Source organism: Macaca nemestrina, chromosome 11, assembly GCF_043159975.1.
Source record: "Macaca nemestrina isolate mMacNem1 chromosome 11, mMacNem.hap1, whole genome shotgun sequence".
Classification (NCBI taxonomy): Eukaryota; Metazoa; Chordata; class Mammalia; order Primates; family Cercopithecidae; genus Macaca; species Macaca nemestrina.
This window is the reverse complement of record NC_092135.1, coordinates 46,739,682-46,747,419: the sequence shown is the minus strand read 5'-3', so window position 1 is coordinate 46,747,419 and position 7,738 is coordinate 46,739,682. Positions and strand designations below refer to the sequence as shown.

The following is a 7,738-nucleotide window of genomic DNA, read 5'->3' as shown; positions in this document are numbered from 1 at the left end:
CACCATGTGATGTGATCTTCTTTCTTGCTACCCAGAGTGTGATCCACGGGCCAGCAGCACCAGCAGCACCCGGAAACTTTTTCAAAATGCAGACTCTCAGGCCCCACCCAGACCTACTGAACCAGAATCTGCATTTTGACAGGATGCACAGTGATCATGTGCACAGTAGCATATGGAAAGCACTGTTCTACTTAGTTTTTAGAAGGCCTTTGATAAAAGTCCACGCAAAAGTTCAACTGCATCATTTCACAGATAAGGAAACTGAGGGCCGGAGAGGACTAGCAAGTTGCTCGGTGTTCCTGAATCGATGCTCCTAACAACATCTTGGACCATCATAAAGAATCATGTCCAATGTGCTGCTGTGACCAGAAAAGGTAGTCACATGATGGGAGCTGTCAATCAAAGGCAGCCCTGAAATTAGAGAACTAACACTGTTCCATCTGTCACAACAAGGATAGTAGAGAGACAGCTTCGGTGTCCCGGTCCCTCACCCATCCCTAGTCCAGGCTCCATTGTAAGAGGGATATTGACACCTGGCCTGTGACGCCCATCTGCCCAGGCTGGGATGTTCTCACCTCTTTGTTTGCATCTTCACAGCCTGCATGCGTGCCTCATACACAGTAGGTGCTCAATCCACCTTTGCTAACATCACTGATGATAGTGGACGGGAGAGAGCTGCACAAGGAATGGGGCCTCAGCAAGAAGGGCGAAACTGAAGACAAAACCTGCACTTTTGCCTGGGGCAGCCCCACAAGCCTTCAATCTCTGATTCTCTTTTCTTTAAAATCTATTACAAAGTGTTCAACTGCTTCAGCAGCTCTCATGCTTTTCCAAATTCTTTAACAGGAATGTTAGTAAGTGTGCCAGCAATTTACTTTCTTGCATTGACTCCATGTCCTCAATACCATTATTCCTGCTGAAACTGCCAAGGCTCTTTGGCTCTGAGCTCTAATGGACATTGGGCAACTGAGCCTTGGAAGATCAGCAAAAACGGTTTCTGGAGCACAACTGGGCACCAGCATCTAGATCTCTCCATGCCCCGACCCCTACATTCTGCTTCTAACAGCTGCGTGTCCCTACCAGCTGCCTTCTTGTGAATTCCATTCACCATCAAGCAAGTGAACTACCCAAGACGAACTTTTACCCTGGTGAGGTCTCTGTGAAGTAACAGCCAGGCTAAGGTGACCAAGAGATGGAGAAGTCAAGAAGATCAAAGGCCTGTAGAGCCTCACGCCCAGCCCTGCCTCCTCTGTGACAGTCAAGAATGTGCCCAGAATTCTGCTTCTGGTTATAGGCACATGCCTGACAGCCTGTCCCTACCTCTGCAAAGAAGGGAGTGTGAATGAGGGGGCCTCTGCCCTGGGCCTATGCACAGGCCCCCATTCCTTTATGCTGCTCATGGTTGACTGTCTTTGGGGTGCTCCTGGATTCTGAGTCCAGCTGCCAGCTGGACCACTCCATGTTTTTCTATTACCTCCTCCTTGATCTCAGATTCTGAGCTCAGCCCCTTGGACTTGCAGAGCTTTACACATCCTCCTCTAAGTTTGTGGGCTTTCCTTCGGCAACCCTCCTTGCTCAGCCCATCAGTCTTCCCCCTTATCAGCTAGCTGCCCAAGTCCAAGCCCAGTACATGACGTAATCCATCCCTGTTCAACTTATTGGCCAATGACCATGATACAGAGGGCTGCCACCTCTCTCCTCACCCACACGTACCCATATCTCACTATCAGTCATATTGTAGGGGATAAAGAGGAAAGAACAAATATGTGGTCATTCACCTTAAACTGCTAATGAAATAGACACACCTTGAAAAACATAGCAAGATACAGCCAAGTATACAAATGGATACGTAGTCAGCTCCATGGCATGGAAAATAGCTCTCCTGGTGTCGATCTCCGTCCACTCATCTTTTGACCCAACCCAGGAAAGTTGACTCAGTTGCAGGGTCATTCAGTGAGATTCTTTCCCTGTGACACTTACGACAGATGCAGACATGGCCTATGACATCTGGGCATTTGGGGCCTAAAATAGAAAGGTAAATAAAGTCCAGTGGGATAAAAACCATTAGCCCAAGGCCAAGTAGCCAGTGTGGTTTGACACCACTGGTGATCAGCAGGGGTGTGGGGTGAAAAACAATGGGAACCAGTCTCTAAGCTGTCAGCAAAAGAGGCCATGGGGGTTTCCTGGGCAACCCGACATGGGTGAATGAAGTTGTGAGTTCTTCTTTGCCACAGACTCTGTGGGCTCTTTGAGTGCTCCCTAGAGTCCCAGGAGTCCAGTGTTTCTTGCCTACAGCAGCAACCTTCGTAGCAGTCTCTGGAGTGGCTCCCCTCTCTCTCTGCTTCCTCCCTCCTGCTTCCTGGGGTCACTTTCCCATAGACAAGCTCCAGTCACATCCTTGTCTCAGGTTCTGCATTCTAGAAAGCCCACACTAAGACAAATGCCTACGTTATAGGGCAGTTGTAAGAACTCATGGAGATAAATCATGTAAAGCTCTTGGAAAAGAAAATCAGTACCCAAGTGACCAAGAAACAAAAGTAGCCTTGCACCCATCCGCTGGTCTGATGCTCACAGCTGGCCCCTGGGTTGTTAGAAGCTCCTCTGACACTCACAACTGGGCCACACTGTTCTCCTGTTGGACATAAAGGACCTCACAGAACACCAACATCAGACAAGGTCACCTGATGCCGTGATACAGTGGGACAAAAGCAAGGGCACTGTGTGTTAGGCCGTTCTTACGTTGCTATAAAGGAATACCTGAGACTGGGTAATTTATCAAGAAAAGAGGCTTTATGTTGGCTCACAGTTCCACAGGCTGTACAGGAAGTGTGCTGTTGGCATCTGCTTCTGGCGAGGGCCTCGGGGAGCTTACAATCATGGTAAAAGGTGAAGAGGGTGCCAGTGCATCACTAGGAGAGTGCAAGCAAAAGGAGATGCCACACATTTTTAAACAACCAGATATCACATGTATTGAGAGTGAGAATCACTCATTATTGGGAGGCCAGCACCAAGACATTCATGAGGGATCCACCCCCGTGACCCAAACACCTCCCACCAGCCCAACCTCCAACATTTCAACATGAGATTTGGAGATTGGAGGGGACAAACACCCAAACAATATCACTGTGCAACCCACACATCCTCTCTTTCTCTCAGCTATGAGTGACTTCTGTTTTTTTACCAATTACATCTTTAGCTTCGCTTCAGTCTGTCCTTTCTATAGATAAGATTTATCGAGATTCCTCATCATAGAATTCCTCCATTTCCTGGTAACATTCAAGTCACAGCAAAGTCCCAAATCCTTGACCCTCCCTTGAATTACCCAATCAAAACCTCCATCCTGTTGTGGGTTCTTTCTCACCCTCCCCCTGAGAGTCCCTGCTGGTGGAGATGTGCTGGACAGCACAGAGAGGAGTCTCCAGGAGGAAGCCAGGCTGGGAGACAGGGCTCTCTCATCCCAGACCAGTAGTTAAGCACCTGCTCAGCTTTTTACCAAGCATACATCAGCCACCTACTGTGGGTAGGATGCTGAGCAGCTTAGGGTTAATGCTGAGGTGCAGACAAACCAATCCAAAGGCACGATGCCCACTTGGAGGGTTTTATGATCTAATCAGGGAAGAAAACATACACTTACGGGAAACAGCTCAGGTCAGTTTGAGCTCCTGGCCTGAGCCGTTGGCTGCTGCTCTTCTATCTTTTCACTAGGCCCTGCAAAGCCACAGAGTGTTTGCACCTCTATCAAACTTAATGAAATATTTAAATTTACTTTTGTCTTGTTAAAAAAAAAAAAAAGGCCCTACATACTGCTAATAAATATGTGTAAGAATCTCTTCTGGAAATATATTCTGGGTAATTTATGTGGTATAAAACACCTCTGATCATCAAGTTTAACATCATCAGTGATGTCATGTCGATAGTTTATACCTTGATGCAATGTGTCAAGAATGGCATTTCACTTCTGTGGTCTTCCTCTCAAAAACCCATAACGCAAGTCAAACCATAAAGGAAGCACAAACTATAAACAAGCCCAAATTGAGGCACATTTTAGAAAATACGTTGTCAATACTCCTAAAAAATGTCAAGGTCATGAAAAAGAAGGGAAGTCGGGGAAATGCAATAGCCAAGAAGAGTCTAAGGAGACATGATGACTAAATGTTACGCAGTATCCCAAATGGGATCCTGGGACAGAAAAAGCACATTAAGTTAAAAGTAATGAAACTGGAATTAAATGAGAGCTTAGTTAATAATAATGTATTGTATTGGATCATTAATTATGATGAATCTACCAAAGTAATGTAAAATGCTAACAATAGAGGAAACTTGGTGTTGTGTATACAGAAAACAGGAACTCTCTATCCTATCTTTGCAGCTTTCCTGTAAATCTAAAGCTATAATAGAATTAAAAGTTTATTTGGCTCACACCTGTAATCCAAGCACTTTGGGAGGCCGAGGCAGGCGGATCACTTGAGGCCAGGAGTTTGAGAACAGTCTGGGCAACATGAAGAAACCCTGTCTCTACAAAAAAATACAAAAATTAACCAGGTGTGGTGGTGCATGACTGTAGTCCCAGCTACCTGGGAGGCTGAGGCAGGAGGATCACTTGAGCCCAGGAGGCAGAGGTTATAGCGAGCCAAGATCACACCACTGCATTCCAGCATGGGTGACGGAGTGAGACCCAGGCTCAAAAAGAAAAAAGTTTATTATAATAAAATAGACAAGCTAGCAAACCTTTGAGTAGTGTGTGTCCTATGTGCTATTTCCCTGAAGGTAAATTCTGACCAGCTTAGTCCTTCCTACTATGTGTATAGCCATATAGCATTGGAGTGTGTGTGCACTACAGGTGAATGTGTGCGTGCGTATGTGTGTTTAAAGGGCCAGGTACTGTACTTTGATTTGTTTTTAAGTCAGCCAAGCTATAGTGATGGTTTTATGGGTATATACATATATGAAAATGTATCAAATTATACACCTTAAACTTACATAGTTTATTGTTTGTTTATTACATCTCAGTAAAGCTAAAAAAAAGAAACACTCCAAATTTTGATGCCAGAACAAGTACACAGGAGGGCCCAAACTCAATTACTTATTAAAAGACTTTGACCTCAGACTTTTTATGTAAAGGAAAGCAAAACAAAAACCTTAAAAACTGTATCAGTCAGCTAGGGCTGCTTTAACAAAATATCACAGAATGAGTGAATTGAACAACAGAAATTAATTTTCTCATAGTTCTGGAGGCTGGAAGTCTATTATCAAGGTGCCCGCAAATTCGTTTCCTGGTGAGCCTGCCCTTCCTGTCTTGTAGTCAGCCACCTTCTCTCTGTGTCCTCATGTGGCCTTTCATCTGTGTACACATGGAGGAAAGAGAGATCCCTGACTTCTCTTCTTCCAATAAGGAGACCAGACCTATTGGAGTAGGGCTCCATGTTCATGACCTCATTTAGCCTTAATTGCCTCCTTAAATGTCCTAGCTCCAAAAATAGCCACATTGGCGATTAGGGCTTCAACATAGGACTTTGAGGAAGACGCAATTCAGTCCATAACATCCACTCTCTGGAGCCCCCAATCCATGTCCTCCTCACATGCAAAATACATTCACCCCATGTCAACAGCCCCAGCAGTCTTAACCCATTCCAGCCTCAGCTCTGAATTCCAATATCTCATCTAAATATTACCTAAATCAGGTATGGGTGAGACTTGAGGTATGATCCATCTTGAGGCAAAATTTCTCTCTAGTTTCGAACCTGAGAAACTAGGCAAGTTATGTGTTTCCAAAATACAGTGGCAGGACAAGCACAGAATAGACACCCCCTTCCAAAAGGGAGAATATGGGAAGGAGAAAGGAGTGACAGGTTCCCAAGGAAATCCAAAGCCTAGCAAGTCAAATTCCTCGAGATCATAAAGCTCAAGAATAAATCCCTTTGATTGGAAACTCTGCTTTCTGACCCACTGAGGCAGCAGCATCACTGCCATGTTGCCCCCTCAACTCTTTATAGAGGTCCTGCCCTTGAGGCCCTGGGTGCATGCAGCCTGGCCTATAGAAACCAAGAAGGGGCCCCACTCTGTGAAATCAAGGAGAAAACAGCCTTGCCTCCTCAGCCTGTGGTGGGAGTGGCAGACCTGATGATCTCTGAATCAACTTCAGGGTCATTCTGCTCTTTTCTTGAAGGATAAAGACAAATAGCTCTATTGTGCCATACTGTAGAATCCCAGAAGTCTGAAAGTCTTCCTTTGTTTTGTCCCATCTCCCTTCTCCTTGGTCCAAACTGGCAGTGTCTCCTCTTGTATATGCCTATCTCTATTCCTGGTTTCTGCTGAGATGGCTGATTGACTCCATGGGTAATCTCCTGATGGACTGATTGTCAAGCCACACCCTTGGTGTTCACTCTGGAACATGCTTTCTCATTTTTTTGCAATATGGATAGGCTGAGAATTTTCCAAATCTTCAAGTTCTAGTTGCTTTTTACTTAACAATTTCTTTAATTAATTTCTCTCCTCTTATACGTTATTATAAATAATAAGGAGAATCCAGAATGCACCTTCAACACTTTGTTTATAAACCTCCTTAGCTAAATATTCAGTGTTGTCACTCATAAGCGGTACCTTCCACAAAAACTACAATACAATTCAGCTAAGATTTTTTGCTACTTTATAACAAAGATGGCCTTTCATCCAGTTTCCAATAGTGTGTTCCTTCTTTGCCTCTGAGAACTCACTAGAATCACCATTAACATTCATATTTCTACCAATAGTTCCTTCAAGGCAATCTAGGCTTTTTCTAGCAGGCACCTCAAATCTCTTCCAATTTCTGCTCATCATCCATCACCCAGTTCCAAAGCCAATCCACATGTTTAGGTACTTGTTACAGAAGCATCTCATTCTTTGGTACTAAAATCTGTATTAGTCAGGGTTCTCCAGAAAAATAGAACCCATCACAATCAGGGTAGGGGGTGATTTATTAAAAAGTCTTAGCATCACTTCTTGGCCTTTTGCCTAGGAGTAAGTGTAGAATCTATTGCATTGATCTGTTCTCACGCTGCTAATAAAGACGTACCTGAGAGTGGGTAATATATAAAGGAAAGAGGTTTAATTGACTCACAGTTCTACATGGCTGTGGAGGCCTCACAATCGTGGTGGAAGGCAAAGGAGGAGAAAAATCACGTTTTACATGGTGGCAGGCAAGCGAGATTGTGTAGGAACTCCCCTTTATAAAACCATAAAATCCCATGAAACTTACTCGCTATCACAAGAACAGCATGGGAAAGACCTGCCCCCATGATTCAATTACCTCCCACTGGCTCCCTCTCACAACACGTGGGAATTATAGAAGCTACAATTCAAGATGAGATTTGGGTGCAGACACAGCCAAACCATATCATTATTCTTATCAGTTTAGTATCTGGTGTGTCCTCTATTTGAGCACAATAAATTAAATAAATTTTTGGAGAAGGGAGATAGAATGGGAACTTGTTCCATCCACTCCATGCATTAACCTGGTATTGCAGTACCTCCAGGAATGGTGCAACTTCCTCCTGCCCCACAGGATTAAAAAAAAGAATTAGCCCACAGAACTGTAGAAGCTAGAAAGTTCCAAGATCTGCAGGGTGAGTCAAGAAGCTAGAGACCCAGAAGGGCTGATGATGTAGGTCCAGCCTGAGTTCAAGGACCTGAGAACCAGGAGAGCTGATGGCCAGCAAGGCTCAAAATTCAAGAAGAGCCAATGTTTCAGTTTGAATCTGAA

General features: G+C 44.5%; 1 pseudogene; it reads left to right on the top strand.

Annotated features, from left to right (window-relative positions):
* The first annotated feature begins 7,364 nt into the window (after nucleotides 1-7,364).
* On the top strand, nucleotides 7,365-7,527 carry LOC112428629 (U2 spliceosomal RNA; annotated as a pseudogene).
* Nucleotides 7,528-7,738: the final 211 nt, after the last annotated feature.